At 47.9% G+C, this 16,060-nt stretch overlaps 3 non-coding genes across 3 annotated transcripts; 1 reads left to right on the top strand and 2 right to left on the bottom strand.

The window, feature by feature from the left end:
• Positions 1-1,456: 1,456 nt before the first annotated feature.
• Positions 1,457-1,586, bottom strand: LOC138090958 (small nucleolar RNA SNORA3/SNORA45 family). The gene has a single exon (XR_011145924.1). It is a non-coding gene; the product is annotated as a small nucleolar RNA SNORA3/SNORA45 family (small nucleolar RNA).
• A 13,311-nt stretch (positions 1,587-14,897) lies between these two features.
• TRNAK-UUU (transfer RNA lysine (anticodon UUU)) lies at positions 14,898-14,970 on the top strand. The gene has a single exon. It is a non-coding gene; the product is annotated as a tRNA-Lys (tRNA).
• A 269-nt stretch (positions 14,971-15,239) lies between these two features.
• On the bottom strand, positions 15,240-15,312 carry TRNAK-UUU (transfer RNA lysine (anticodon UUU)). The gene has a single exon. It is a non-coding gene; the product is annotated as a tRNA-Lys (tRNA).
• Between the last annotated feature and the right edge of the window lie 748 nt (positions 15,313-16,060).

The following is a 16,060-nucleotide window of genomic DNA, read 5'->3' on the forward strand; positions in this document are numbered from 1 at the left end:
AAGAGGAACTAAAAAGCCTCTTGATGAAAGTGAAAGAGGAGAGTGAAAAAGTTGGCTTAAAGCTCAAAGTTCAGAAAACTAAGATCATGGCTTCTGGTCCCATCACTTCATGGCAAATAGATGGGGAAACAGTGGAAACAGTGTCAGACTTTATTTTGGGGGGTTCCCAAATCACTGCAGATGGTGATTGCAGCCATGAAATTAAAAGACGCTTACTCCTTAGAAGGAAAGTTATGACCAACCTGGACAGCATATTGAAAAGCAGAGATATTACCTTGCCAACAAAGGTCCGTCTAGTCAAGGCTATGGTTTTTCCAGTGGTCATGTATGGACGTGAGAGTCAGACTGAGCGCCAAAAGAATTGATGCTTTTGAACTGTGGTGTTGGAGAAGACTCTTGAGAGTCCCTTAGACTGCAAGGAGATCCAACCAGTCCATCCTAAAGGAGATCAATCCTGGGTGTTCATTGGAAGGACTGATGCTGAAGTTGAAACTCCAATACTTTGGCCACCTCATGCGAAGAGCTGAGTCATTGGAAAAGACCCTGATGCTGGGAGGGATTGGGGGCAGGAGGAGAAGGGGATGACAGAGGATGAGATGGCTGGATGGCATCACCAACTCGATGGACATGAGTTTGAGTGAACTCCGGGAGTTGGTGATGGACAGGGAGGCCTGGCGTGCTGCGATTCATGGGGTCACAAAGAGTCGGACACGACTGAGCGACTGAACTGAACTGATGTCCCAATTTGCAAAGGAAGTTCCAAGGGAGACAGAAGCCAAGGCTATACCCAGCATGGGGACTCAGTTGCCACCTGGCTCAGTGAGGCACACTCACATCCCATCAGCCCCACCGTCATTGGGCCCTTGCCCATGTGTCCCTCACCCAGGGTCTACAATAGGGTAGCAATAGTCAGAGGCTGTCCTCAGCAGAGATTACCTGTATGCCTGCAGCTGGATGAGAGAAGCCAGAACGTGGCTATACGTGCAGGCTCAATGGAGCTAACCATCCATAGCTACCTTGCTGAAACACCATTTCAATGCATGTAAACATCATTACAAATCTGTCAAATTAGTACCCCAAGGATATGTCCACTGTCCTGCCTGGAGTGAGGTTATCACACTCTATTCTGGTGAAAACAAAGCGAAGGTGTGTGGGGGGGGCGGTGGTGTGCTAGCGGTTGACAGAGAGGAAAGCTAAGTGAACATGTGCGTGCATGTTTGCATGCTAAGTCGCTTTAATCATGTCTGACTCTGTGCAACCCTATGGACTGTAGCCTGTCAGGCTCCTCTGTCATAGGATTCTCTAGGCAAGAGTACTGGAGTGGGTTTCCATGCCCTCCTTCAGGACCTGACAGCTTCTACACACTCCTATAATACAGGGCTCCTAAACAAATAGTTATTACCATCTCCCTAAGTTGTGGGCACTAATCGATCTAACAGTTGTGTAACCATCTGATGCATGTAACTAACCTGGTGACTGACTATGCCATAAGGGTCACAGTCAGTGAATAAGGTCAGCAGTTACTCTTCAAGGACTCTAGCACACTAAGGCAACGGCTGATACCCAAGTGTGACCCTAGCCTCGATGAGTGAACATAAGTGTCAAAGAAATAGAAGGAAGGAAACAGATCTTTCCCCCACCCCCACCCTATCTGGCATTCTGTGCCAGGTATTGTCTTGTTTCATCCTGATAACAATCCTTAAATGTTTATATTATTATCCTTACTTTATGAAAACAGGAAAGGAATTGAGTAATTTGCCCAAGGTCACACAAGTAGTAAGACTGAGTCAAACGATTATAAATCAATTATATGTCAATAAGCAAATAATAAAAAAAAATTTAAAATAAATAAGTAAAGGCTAAACTGAATCTTGTTTGAGGCCAAAATTGTTTGAGGTCTTTTTCCCATTCTTCAGGGCCCCATGCTCTCCCACAAACTGTCACTCATGCGCGTGGCCTCTGGGACACGCCTTTGCTCACGCGAGCGGCCTCTGGAACATTTCTTCACTCACATGAGTGGCCTCTGGAACACTCCTTCGCTCATGCGAGCGGCCTCTGAAACATTTCTTCACTCACGCGAGTGCCCTCTGGAACACTCCTTCGCTCACATGAATGCCCTCTGGAGCACGCGAGTGCCCTCTGGAACACTCATTCGCTCATGCAAGTGCCCTCTGGAACACGCGAGTGCCCTCTGGAACACTCCTTCCCTTACGCGGGCGCCCTCTGGAGCCCTTGTTCGCTCAGGCAAGTGCCCCTCCTTCACTCATGTGAGTGCCCTCTGGAACACTCCTTCCCTTAGGCCAGCGCCCTCTAGAACACGCCTTCGCTCACGTGCGTGCCCTCTGGAGCCCTCCTTCACTCATGCGAGTGCCCTCTGGAACACTCTGGCTTGCCCGACCTGCTCTTATGTTAGAGCCTTCTTTCATCTCTTCTGACTGAAAGTGACTTTGCTCTCTTTCAAATGTCTGTAATAATTTTAATGCATCCCACTGTATTTATATTGTTTGGTATTACCCCACTGGTGATTAGAATAAAAATAACTTATCCATGTAGGTGGGGCTTCCCTGGTGGTACAACGGTAAAGAATCCGCCTGCTAATACACGAGCCATGGGTTTGATCCCTCCGTCAGGAAGATACCCTGGAGTTGGAAACGGCAACCCATTCCAGTATTCATGCCTGGGAAATCCTACAGTCCATGGGGTCGCAAGAGTTAGACACGACTTAGCTACTAAAAACAACAAAAACAAACATCCATGTATGTGGTTTATAACTACAAAGCACTTTATAAATATAAGCCCATTAATCTTAAGGAAAAAATTACCTCCTGTTTGTCTTTGTCTTCCCCACAATACTCAATACAACACGTTACGCACAGGACAGAGTTGCTAAACACTGTGTTCTGAGGGTGCTCTGACCAATCTAGAGAAGAATGAACACTTTCCTGTTGTAGCATCAGGGTTTCTGAAGCTAGATAAGGAAAGGAAAATTGTAATTGATTTTTCCAGGTTGTAATTGATTGTAATCAATTGTAACTGATTCCAGGTAGCATTTATTAGGTTCTCAGAATTCGTGTCCCCCAAAATATTAAGTACTCTAGTCTTAGTTTCTATACTTTTTTAAGAAATGCTGCCTTGGGGCAACCATAGGACAACTGATTCATACTGAGCTTACAGAATTAACTCCTACATGAAGCTCATCTGTTCACTTGAGTTTTATGGAGTATAGTGTGGTTACCCCAAGATCAGGGACCATGTTGAACTCAAGTGTATATTCTGAGGGTTTAGCACCTGCTACTGGAAGATGATAGAATAGCTGACCGCCACCATCTGCTGAGTCCTCGCCATGCATCAACTCCTACTCCCAGTGACTCATTTTGTCTGTCTTCCCTGCTGTGCACTCAGGTTCACCATGTGCATTCAGTGCATAACGGGTGATGGATGAACAAGAGATAAAACGCAAGCTCCTCCAATGCTGCTGCTGCTGCTAAGTCACTCCAGTCGTGTCCAACTCTGTGCGACCCCATAGACGGCAGCCCACCAGGCTCGCCGTCCCTGGGATTCTCCAGGCAAGAACACTGGAGTGGGTTGCCATGTCCTTCTCCAATGCATGAAAGTGACAAGTGAAAGGGAAGTTGCTCAGTCGCGTCCGACTCTTTGCGACCCCATGGACTGCAGCCGACCAGGCTCCTCCATCCATGGGATTTTCCAGGCAAGAGTCCTGGCCAAATTAAACTACACTTCCTTTACCTCGTTCACCACTTGTTTCACTCCCCGTTCCATCCCAACACCTACTGATTGAAGTTCAGATCTCAGCTAACATTTCATTTCCACCAGGAATTCTGACCACTCTAAATGCCTCATTTATGAATTCTTTAAGCATCCCATACTACAGCCTACTCACTTGTCTATGTTCTCCACCCGGCAGTAAGTTCTGGAAGGCTGTAGGTGCTAGCCACTGAAAGCACCTAAAATCATTAGCATGCACTCAAAAAACGTCTGTGAATGAACCGATGAGCTCTTTTTAAACATTAACTGACAAGCTTTCTTCCCTCTGTGATCACGTCTTCTTCCACAGATGACTTTAAGAAGAACACTTGTTGCTATCACCTGACTTTTGAGGAAGCCCCGTCTCATTCAGAGCCTGGGCCTCATTGACATTTTTCTTCACAGGTGCCTCCAGTGCAGCATAGAAAGAATCCAGGGTCTAGAGGTATCTTGACCTACATTCAAACTCTGGCTCTTTTCCCGTTAGTTGTACAACCTTAATCTTGGTTTGAATCTAAACCTAAGCTGAACCTCAGTTCTCTCATCTGCAAAGGAGGATGAGACAGTTTCATCATCTATTTCCTCCAAGGATTGCAGTGGGGGTGGGAATTAAGATAAGGTTTGAAAAGCTACAGGAAGACAGACACTCAGTGCTGGTGGCTATTCTTTTTTATCATGCTTTGCTTGGTATCTGTATCATTCCTTGCTTGGTTTTTGAACTTTTTCTCAAATGGCTCCTTTCCGCCTTCCTTGTTTGGACCATCTACAATAGCATAACCAAAACTGCACTCCAGAGAACTGACAACCCTTTGGAGCCACTCTTTCAAAATCTCTTGTCAGGGAACTATATCCATCTTTTCTCTTAATTAAAAAAAAGAAAAAAAAATGTCTTCCTGAATTCTAAAGTATAAATCTGACGTCCTAGTTATAATACTTTGGGGGAAAATACAGTTGCCTTCTCCCAGGTGCCCATAATATCCAACTTGCAAACAATCTCCCCATTTTGGGTCAGAATTAAATGAGTCCTCCAGTGTTCCTCGTACTTTAACTTCTTTTACCCTTTGGAAGACACTTGAGAGTGACAAGTCAGGGATGGGACAGACACTCGGGGCCCTCAGAGGAGGCTGGGCACCATTAATCACTCCAGTCTGGGTTCTAGGTTAATTTGGACCTAAGATGAGAAGAGCTCATATCTGTTTCTTCACCTGGCAAGACAAACTGTACTATTTCCTCAAAATGGAATCTCCTTGGCCCTCTCTTCCTTTCCCCTCACCCTGTGCCTCTGGTCTGCTGTCAAGGGTACTAAGTAGACTAAGACAGAAAGAGAGGAAACCTTGGCAGGAGAGGATGCCTCCATGCAAGCTTATTCCTGGTGGGCCTGGGGAACCAGAGTGAGTGACCAGCACTCAGGAAGGGCATCCACCTCCACAGTGGGGAGGTGCAGAAATAGAAGCTAACCTCTAAGACAGGATCCATGGGCTGAGATTTGGAATGAGCCATAAAACATAGTGGGAGAAAAGCCAAGGAGAAAAGGAGCCACTGCCCAGGAAACTAGTCTCGCAGTGACTAGGGTTGGCTGAGGTTAAGAGAGAAAGGTCCAGGATGAAGGGTGTCAAACACCGTTTTCAAGAAAGAAGAGTGGCAGGTGCGAAAGTTAAGGAGGAAGGAAAAAAGTTTCCCAAGAGGCAAATGATTTTTGGCCTCTTGTTGAAATACTATGGAGCCTCTGCTAGGTGAGACTTCCTACAGGAAGTTCTCAAGAAGAGGAAGGACAAATTGCTAAAGATCCCTTGTCACAGATTTTATATTCTGCCCCAAGACTATTGGGACTGCTCTCCTCTTCCTCCTCCATACCTTGCGGGCTTCTTCCCCAAAGCTCAAAAGGTGTTTTGTGTCATTAATCTCTTTAACACTATGGAGATTTGAGGACAGTGAATTCCATCACCGATATCCTGAGAGAAGAGAATTTTCCAGCAATGATAGGGTCAACTGATAGGTACATTCCAAAGTGCTAAAGGACAGGTCCTTTCATTGGTAGTAAAATGATCTGTGGAACAAGTTCCAGCATTGTTAAGAATCGCGTGACCTTGGAAGAGTCATTTCTTTGCAGAGTAATGACTTTCCAATTCTAAAACTATATGTGATCCTAGGAAATGCAAGAATTAAGGAGGTGCTATGCTGTACTAGGGCTGGGTGGAGGAAATCTGTCCCCCAGGATCTCTGTCCTTGAGAAGTGAGTTATCTAAGGTATGTCCCAGTCTGGTAACATCTCACAGGCATTCAAATCAAGGAGTCCAGTATAAATGAATTCGGTAACTCTGCTGCTCCTTTCCCAGGACCCAACATCTCCCTGAGAGGGGCACCCAAGTTATGAGCACAGGGTCTGGAGAGGGAATGCCCGCTTTGAATCTCTCCTCTGTCACTGACCAGCCAGCTGGCATCAGTAAGTGTCAGCTACAATATTATTTGCCAGCTCAGTACTACCCTGTAGACGGCAGTCAGCCTTTGGGGGTGTATATATCCCCCTGGGTCCCTAGAAATATCATTAAGTAAACTTTCCTTCTCTCCCAGGACCCATTCTAGCAACCCTATTTAAAGAGAAATACCCGAAGAATAGTCACCTGGGCATTGTCACATTACTTTCCCTTAGCCAGAAAGGAAAGTTTCCAGAACATTCTGTTTCGTATCCCTTTCCTCTCACCCCTCTCCCCCATCCCCACCAGCTTTCCCTCTCTCATTACTGAGACTAAACTCAGGATGTAAACCTACTTTTGTACAGCACTCTGCAGTTTTCAGCGCTTTTGCATACATGATTTTATTCACATGGTAAGCAGTGTTTTTCATTCTCAATCCTATGAGCCAAAGGTATTTCCCCCCATTTTATAGATATGCAAACTGAGTCTTAGGTTCATGAGTTGTTCACACTCACACAGCTAGGAAGCCAGGCCTCCTGACACTGAACCCACCCACTGCTTCTCTACTAGTCCACACTATCACACCCAAGTTCACATCCTGGGAGCATGAGGAGCCTGAAGTTTATGGCCAGTTACAAGTTCCCCCAAAGGGAACAGAGGTCCCTCATTTTTATTCCTGTTGGCCATACGCACAAGATACTTGCAAAATGTCAGGCCTTGGTGGGGTGGAGAAATCAGAGAGAGGAGACCTAAGGCCCCCAAGAATGTGGGATATCTGCGAGAGCATCGTTACATCCTGGCCAAGTACGCAGGTATTCCAAGTCACTGGACAATCCAAAGGAGCACTCCAGGGAAAGGCCTGAGGACCCAGATAAGCGGAGCCTCCCTCACCAGTCTTTCCAGGAAGAGGGAAATGGACTAGCTCCCTTCTGGCCAGGGCTGAGAGTTTGGTCAGAGTCAGACACACACACCCATGCACACTCAGCAGTAAATTCAGAGCCGTGGAAGTCAAACCTTGGGCTCACCCAAAGGCCAAAGGGGAAGCAGCCACAGCTTCAGATCAGGGCTCCGGCTCCAAGCCACCACCTCCTCAGACGCTGGCTGCCAGGCAGGGCTATAAAATGGGACTCGACTTAATTTTTCCATGGACACAGCCCCAGAGGGGACCGCCAGGCTCTGGAGGAGCTGCAGTTCTGAAGCCTCATAACTTCTGTGTTCTGGGATGCACAGCCGGAGCGCGGGAGGGAGGAGTATAGAGGGATCAGGTTTGCCACCCCCTGGACCATTTCTTTTCCAGTATCTTCCTGAGGCCTTGTGTGGCAAGAGAAGTTTTCATTCAGCGGCTGATACAGGGTTGGAATTCAGTGCAAATTACTTACATCTGCTTGGCCACAACCCATACAGTCAGGTAGTTTAGACAGAGAAGGAGGGGCATGTTGGCCCACTTCTGGAAGCCCGGGTAGTTGTGTGCTAAGGAATCTGGTGCCACGCTGGGACCAGCCACCCAGGGTACAAAATTCTCTAAAAGAACCGAGAAAAAAACATCAGGGCAGCAGAGACAATAGAGATTCCATCGCAGCCAGGCTGGAGGGACTGGGAAGCCATAAAGACCCCACAAGGGGGTGGAGACCAAGAGAAAGGAGGTCGGCCTGAAGAGCCGGAGCAATGGCAGGGTCTTCACACGCGCCCCGCGGCCAACTAGGGTGTGTGCGCTAACCTCACATGTTAGTAACCTCTTCTCACAACCCGGGAGCCTGCCGAGCCCCTGGGCTTCCCACCCCACCCCACCCGGGCTTGGCAGGCTCCCCTGGGCTTCCTGCTGCTGCGATTGCGCCCCAACATCAAAGCCACCGCTGTCGGGAGCTGAAAACCAGAGACAAGTACAGGCCGGGGGAGCTGCGCCTCCCTCCAAGGACCTGGAACTCCGGCATGAAGGCCCCTCTCCCTCTCCCAAGCTTTCCCCTTTTGCTGCAGTATCCTTATAAGGCAGAAGCCAATTTTCCTATCTGTCCGCATAAAAAAAAATGTATATCTATTATATATTCCCTAGGCTAGATGCTGACTTTTCACCTACCGCAAGAGAAAGCACCACCCCACCACTCTCACTCCAGGGCAGGTTTTGCCTTTTATTTTCTCATCTTAAGCAAACCAAAACACCAAAACCATTGGCTGATTCAGGGCGCCTTGCCGCTGGGAGCCAGGAAGTGTGTTTAGAGGGAAAGGGGTGGGGAAGAGGGCGTTCGGGGTCCGAGACACTCGGAGACCCCAGGAGCAGGGAGGCGGCGGGGCCGCCCGCTCGGGTGCGGGGCCCGGGGCTCGGCGCCCACCGCCCACGCGGCCCGCGCCCCGGGAACCCTCGGCTCCTTCCATTGTTGAACCTCGCAGCTGCCATGCTGCAGGGAGAGCCCCCGACCTCCGTCCGCCCCACTCGGCGGGTGATCCGCAGACGCGGGCCGGGTCGCCCGGCCGGGTGCGCGCCTTACCTGCGCCCACTGCGGTTTCCTGCGGTCGTGCGCTCGGAGACCCGGGCTGCCGGCTCCCTGCGGCTCCGGCGGCGCACCGCCTCCTCCGGGCCGCTCCCTCTCGGGCAGCACGCGGCGGGCGCCGGGCCCGGGGCAGCGGGGAGGCAGAAGGGGCGCGAGGACCGGCTAGGGAGTCGGCTCAGCGGAGGGCGTGCGCGAGCCCGCGGGGTCCGGCGGGCCCGGGGGAGACAATAGCGGCAGCCGCGGGCGAGCGCGGGGAAGCCATCTCCCGGAGACCCCGCGCACTGCACGGCGGCGGAGGCTCGGCCGGACGCGGGCAGGGCGGGCAGCCGCAGGCCGCGGCCCCAGCCCGCAGCGCCCGGAGCGCGGAGGAGGGCGGGCCCCGAGCCCGGCCGTCTGCCCCTCCCGCTCGGCTCCCCGCCTCCCCGGCCTTTGCGCTCGGGGAGGGAAAAGCAAGGCGTCGAGTTGTGCTTCGGGAACCCAGGGGCCGAGATCTCCACTCCCCACTCGCGTGAGGGTGTTTGCAGATGGTCGTTACCTTCCCCTGCTGGGACCCCTTTGCTGAGTGCAGGACGAATGCCCGATCATTCTACTGGAAATGACAGAGTTTTGAGGTCCGGGTATCGGTGGATGGAATTTCCTCCCCCCCATCATTAACAGAGCGATGCTCGACAGAGTCCCTACCTTGAGGTCGGAGGAGACGGCGGGGGGAAGCTGCCTCTGCCTTTTGCACTTTTCTGCTTCATCGGTTTTTCGGTTCGCCCTAGTGGGTCGTGTGACCCGAGCCCCGTTAAATAGCAGTCTACAACCTGAGGGGGAAGGGTGGTGGTTGATCCTCCAGCCCAACCAGAGCAAGGGGAAAATCTTTCATACATTACGTTCTATTTAAAATTTTGACTCAGTACCTTTGTTTGAGCAGTGGTCTCTAGAAGAATTTTCCGAAGGGCTCCACCCAAAGATACCCATATAGTTGGCCAGCACCTTATTTGCATTTGGTTTGCATAATAACGATGCTCTCTGATCTCAGAGTGTGTTTTCCTCAAAACTTGAGTCTTGCTCTCCACCAGGATCCTCCTTGTTTCTTCCTTGCCAGACTACGCTCAGCACCTGGTTCTCAGCGTCCCTCCCCTGCCGTCCCCTTCAGGTATCTAGGGCTCAGTACTCCCAGCCTGAGGTCAGAGGCCCAGGACTCCCCTGCCAGGGTTCTCAGGGAAACATCTGCAAACCCGTGCCTTCTCTGGTCTCAAAGAAATGTTTGTTAAAATGCTACTCTTACAGTCTGTTTGGGGTTCATTGGAGTTTTGTGGGGTTTTTTGTTTTAAGAGTGTCAGAAAGAACTTTTAAAAAAGATAAGGGCGTTTTAAAATTTCCTAAATGGAAGAGACTTTAGAGCTCGAAGGAGGATAACTATTTTGGGGAAGGAAATTTGAATAACCAGATGAAGTCCTACGTAGAGGGAGAAAGCAATGTAAAAAGTGAGATTATGATTTGGAGGTACCTCTTGGGATATTGTTTTGTTCTCATATAAGGTGAAATCTGGGCCAGTGCAAAGAACCATTAATTGCAGGCAACCTTGAGTGAGACTGGGAGAAGAAGCTCATGAAAGGAGAAGGGACAAAGGCTCGTGTTTGTTTTCTGCTCACTGCCCCGTGGCCTTGGGTAGTCCACTTCACCCTCTGAGCATCAGTAGTTCTGCTGGCTTTGCTTCCCACTCAGGCCTGCTGTGAAGATCAAAGAAAAGAACGTAATGGACCATTTTGATGACCACAGCCTGTGTGTTCTGTACATATAACGTATATATGACGCTATTCCTAAGGCTCAAGAGCCTCGGGGGATAAAAACATGCATTCATTCACTCGTTCACTGCGTGATCACAACACACATTTATGACCGCTTGCTATGTGCCTGTCATCAGGCTAAGCTCAGAAGCCTGAGAGGACACAGTAGTGTGGAGCCATCAGTGGTCCAGGGTTGCTGGCGTGGACAGTCTTCACTGAAGAGCTAACAGGAAATAGGCCTGCCCGAGTTGCTGGGATCATATTAAAGGCTTTTTAATGCATCTTGGTAGGGAGAAAATTCTGTATTATAAGAGAAACCAGGGCATGTCAAAAAGTTTAGGTTTAGCCCTGCACGCCACAGAGCACCCAGGGTGCAGACTGGGAGTGCTGTGATCGGTGATGCGGCCTGTTACAGGGGGATTTGGAAAATATACTGATGTCTTCCGTTTGCCCCTGGAGATCCACTCTGGGCCCTCTGGTTTCCTAGAAGCGGTGGGCCAGTGGGGAGCCTTCTCAGAAGAGCGGAAGGAGGGAGGTCAAGAGGTCTGGACATTTCTTCCTTGGGCTCCTTCTCTTTGGGGTTACTGTGGGCTGGCTGCCACGCTCAACAGAGCTTCCTCCAGGTGTTTCCCTTTCCCTCTCCCTTTCCCTCTTCTCTCTTCATTTAGAGAATCGCTCACTACCTTCCTTCGACTTTCAGGCCAAGAAGTGGAAACTCCCTTTTCTGCTGGCCCGGGGGACTGCACACTGTTTCTTTTGGCTTTCTATACCCTGCTGGCTCTTCGTAAGTTGTTCCTTCAAATTGGAGTGTGCCATTTGCACACTTAGGAGTACCAGCTGGGAACTCAGGGGAGGCATGGCTGCATTCAGGGTGCAAGAGCAGAGAATCTCGAAGCAGGGGCAGAAGTATGGGATGGGAGGGAAGGACAGATACAAGAGAGTCAGGCAGTGGAGTCAGTAATGCTTGGTACTGTACTGAATGTAGGGACCATCAGTGAGGGGTAGAGTGTAGAACTACTCCCCACCTGATGCCTTAATTAGGGGTAGGTGGTGCCATTTACTAAGTGAGGGACTGTAGTAAGACAGGGCCCGGGTATTGGGGGTGCAATCATGACTCTGATCTTGGACATTAAATCAAATTTGGACTTGCAGTGTCTCTGGAATGTTCAGGTGGGGATGTCTAGTAGACTTTAGATTTATGAAACTAAATTGAAAGTAGAGGCATGGACAAGTGGTTTCAATTTTGGACTCTTCCATTCATAGATGATAAACAAAGTTACATATGTGACATCACCCAGGTGGGCAAATAGAGGAAGGAAGAGGCCTGAATGGGAGGAAGAGCTGAGATGCCAGGGTGTCAGCAAGGAGGAGGAGAGAAAGTGTCAGGAAAGAGGGATGGGAACACAAGTGCGGCTGAGACATCCAGGGGGCAGGGCTGGAAATGCCTTTTGGATTGACAAGAAGTCAGTGAATTCTGGATGCTAGAGGGGTTTCTTGAGTTGTTAGCCTTTCTGTCGTGGAGAGGAGGGTGGTGGGAGAGAGCTTGAAGAGCCCACCAGAAACCCAGGCTGCTCTCAGTTTGGAGTTATTGGGCCGAAAACACAAAATGAAACTTTTCAGAACAACTCCTCTGTACCATGCATCTCTGCACCTTGTCATGGTGTCAACTCAAAGACTCCGTACAGTGATGGGGAAGCACTGGGTCTCTGAGTAGGCACGTTAGGCATTGGTTTAGGGACCCATTTCTTCATCCACAACTTTCCTAGCGCTGATACAGAGTTGATGGAAATTTTCAAAGACCAATGAGACTGATGAGTAGAAGAGCAAAGAGCATGTGTTTAATAATTAGTGGGGAAATTTCAGTTTGAGAAGGTGGGGGGGGGGGTGGGGGGGGGCACAAATCCAGAATCTGTGAGTTTAGACTGCCCTCCAGTGGGAGAATTAAGTTCAGCAGTCAATGTGAGGGAAGCTTGGTAGCACTCCAGGAAGATTTCACGCTTAAAAAGGAGAAAGCTCTACTGATGGTATTTTATAACCCAATATAGAAAAAGCAGATTCAGTTCATGCTACTTCAGATGGGACTTTACAATGTTAACAAGCCAAACTTTCAATTTGACTTGCAAACTTTGCTGTTGCCTATATGATAAAATTATTCTCCTCTAGCCTGAAATAAATCCCGTCAGCTGTCTCCAATCCCACACTTTCCCTGTCTACTTCCCTTTATTACAGCCAGATTAATTTATTCACCATCCCCAAAACACAATTTTCAATTCTCATTTTCCTTCCAGACTTATTGTTTTCCTTCCCACTGTGCCTATCTCATTGCTGTGGAAATAGTAGGTGCTCAATAAGCAATTCATGAGTTAGTCTATTTAAACAACTGGTTTATTTTCCTGGAGGAAAGGCAATACGATGTAATGAATGAAGCCATTGGGCAGGAAAAAAAAAACTTTATTTTTGCTTTTTTAGGGACACTGGACAGCTACTATTTCCCTTCCTTAAAAAAAAAAAAAGAAGAAGAAGTTAGGTATAATACATTTTCACATCTCATTCAAACAGAGCAAAAAGTTTTTCCTTATTTCACACATGAGTGCTCAAGAAATATCTGAATAGATAAATGTCTGTCTGGCTCACTACAGTTTCCTCTGCATACCTCTGACAGTTAATTTGTTGAAACTTAACTTTCTGTTAAGTTTCCTGTTTTCCTTGCTGAAAACTAAAGGACCCCTTGCCCTCATCTTGTACACCCTTTCTGCCCATTCTCATCTCCTGCCTCTTGTACTTGAATTCTTATTACTGCATTTATTACTTTGTTAAAATTAATTGCTTAAATGTTTGCCTCCTTTCCTAGACTGTGAACAGGATTCCAGGTCCTATATATCTCTGACTTTCATCACAGAACGTAAGCCGTAATATCCATACATGATCAATAAATGTTTGTACAATTACATTATTCCTTCCTGTTGCATTTTGAGTCTTCCTTCTAATCTTATTCCCCGCAGAAAAAGGAAGAAGAGTGGTAAAAATTTTAGATTTAGAAAGTGTCTTACAGGTCGTCTAATCAACTTCCCTCGTTTTATGGATGTGGAAACTCAGGCCTGTTTAGGATCACACGGTTCGTTGGCCTTTGTTTTTAAAGAATCAGGCAATTGTAGGAAACAAACTTCTGCAACTGAGGCTGGGCAATTTTGTTCATTGTGTCAGAAGCCTCAGGTTCCCAGAAACAAAAACTCACTCCCTTATCAGTCTTGAAATTTCATAATCCTGTTTTCCTCACCCTATGCATCACAGTTGATGAAGGTGATTTTAGGAAAAGCCAGGCTGATCTGGAGATTTTTATTCTTAATAATTTATGTTGCTTTGACTGGTATACACTAATACTGCTTTAGAAGGATTCACCTTAGGAGTCTGATTTGAAAACTGCACCTTGTCTGGAAGAGGGAGAAAGGGAAAAATTCAATCAAAATCTGAATCAAAGGTCTAAACTCCCTTTCTCTCAATCTATATTCGGATCCACCTTTCCACAGCCACTTCTCTTTTCCTATGTTGCTGCTGCTGCTGCTGCTAAGTCGCTTCAGTCGTGTCTGTCTCTGTGTGACCCCATGGACAGCAGCCCACCAGGCTCCCCCGTCCCTGGAATTCTCCAGGCAAGAACACTGGAGTGGGTTGCCATTTCCTTCTCCAATGCAGGAAAGTGAAAAGTGAGAGTGAAGTCGCTCAGTCCTGTCCGACTCTTAGCGACCCCATGGACTGCAGTCCACCAGGCTTCTCCGCCCCTGGGATCTTCCAGGCAAGAGTATTGGAGTGTGGTGCCATTGCCTTCTCCTCCTCTATTTATAAGTCAAATGTATCTTTCCTTCTTTTGTGCTAAGGAATGCCTATTTAACAGCTATATCATCAAGTGAATGGAAATACATTGTTCTTTTAAAATACGGGAAAAATACTGTAATCTGGCTTAGTAGAATGTAACCAAAATTAAGAGGCCCTGTTCATTAAAAATATGTGGAAAATACTGTAACCTGGTTCAGTAGATATAACTGACATTCAGAGGTCCTATTGATCATTAAAAATATAGGGAAAATCACTGAAACCTGGTTCCGCAGAGTATAACCGAGATTCAGAGGCCCTATCAGGGAAGCAGTATACTGAAGACAGAAGTGTAGTAAAAAGAGGTTGCAGCTGTTTGAATTTTTAATGTTCGTCTCCGTTGCCCATTTTTCTGTAATTTACTACCACGTAATTTTAGAGAGCTTAGTGAATATTGGAAATTCATCAGACATGAAATATGAAGGAACTTGAAGAAACATGTATTAAGTGAATGGAGAAAACCACAGAAAAATGAATGTTTGCGTTTGCTCATCTTACTGGAGAAAATAATACTAATTAAAATTTAGATTTGAGAGCCAATTTATTAGAATATCATCAAGTAAATAGAAAAGAAAACCGTTTTTGAGAGAGCCCGGATAGCTCAGTCGGTAGAGCATCAGACTTTTAATCTGAGGGTCCAGGGTTCAAGTCCCTGTTCGGGCGCCTTCTAATTTTTCGAAAATTCCAAGGTTTGCTTAGTTGCTAAATCTACTTCTACCTTAAGGCGCATCAATTTTATTTTTCATTGATTTCGGAGTATGATAGATAAACGTACAGTCAGGGAAGAATGAAAAGCGGCTACGCAAAATGACTCAATTTCTTGGTGAGTGCGGAGGTTTTGCACTGTGATGTCCTGCCCGGGAGGAATTTTTTTCCTTTAGATTTCTAAAAACTGGGGAAGAAAACAAAACAGAAGGTGAGAAAAATCGGAGCGCCCGAACAGGGACTTGAACCCTGGACCCTCAGATTAAAAGTCTGATGCTCTACCGACTGAGCTATCCGGGCTCTCGCGAACGCACGGCGCTCCTGCGGTGTCTTACTTAAGGACGACAAGCGCCGCGCGCCCGCTGCCTCCTGCCGGCACTTTGTGAAGCCGCGGTGAACCCGATGAAGCCCTGGGTTCGCGCGCCAGGGAAAACAGAACGCGCATCGCCAACCTTTCACCAGCATTACCGGCTAACTCAGGATTGCGAGACTCTTCTGTGCCCGATAACCATTACTAGGTAATAATAATAATTAGATAATCTCTCTGACAAGTCTAGGATGAACTGAACGGTTAAGTAGGCCACTTTTGAAGAGCCGTAGTGACATAAGGTTTATTACACTCGATAAAAGGGTGGGTATCTAAAACGTTCCCGACAATTAAAAAACAAAAACAAAAACAGAAAAAAACTCTAAGAGAATGCAGATACGCTGCTGTGAAGCTGTTGAACTGAGCTGTGTAGTGTGGAGCGGGAGAAAGGACCCCGCAGAGGGCTGGTGGGATTGTCCTGCGGGTCCCGTCATGGGGTCCGAGTCATGGTTTTACGTGACACAAACCCCAGTGGCCTTCCAGTTAGAAATCCCAGGAAACCAGACTGGAAAGCTGAACACGCCAGCGGTGAGACATTTCAGCGATCTTGGCATCGGAGGCTCTTCTCTTCCACAGCCGCCAGGACTCTGAGCGCTGCCCTCTGCCACAGGGCTGGCGTGGCGGATTAACCCTCCGTGGGGCTTAGAGCGGGACATCCAAGGGTTTTCCTTAGCTGACGTT

This window comes from Capricornis sumatraensis, chromosome 14 (genome assembly GCF_032405125.1).
Source record: "Capricornis sumatraensis isolate serow.1 chromosome 14, serow.2, whole genome shotgun sequence".
Lineage (NCBI taxonomy): Eukaryota > Metazoa > Chordata > Mammalia > Artiodactyla > Bovidae > Capricornis > Capricornis sumatraensis.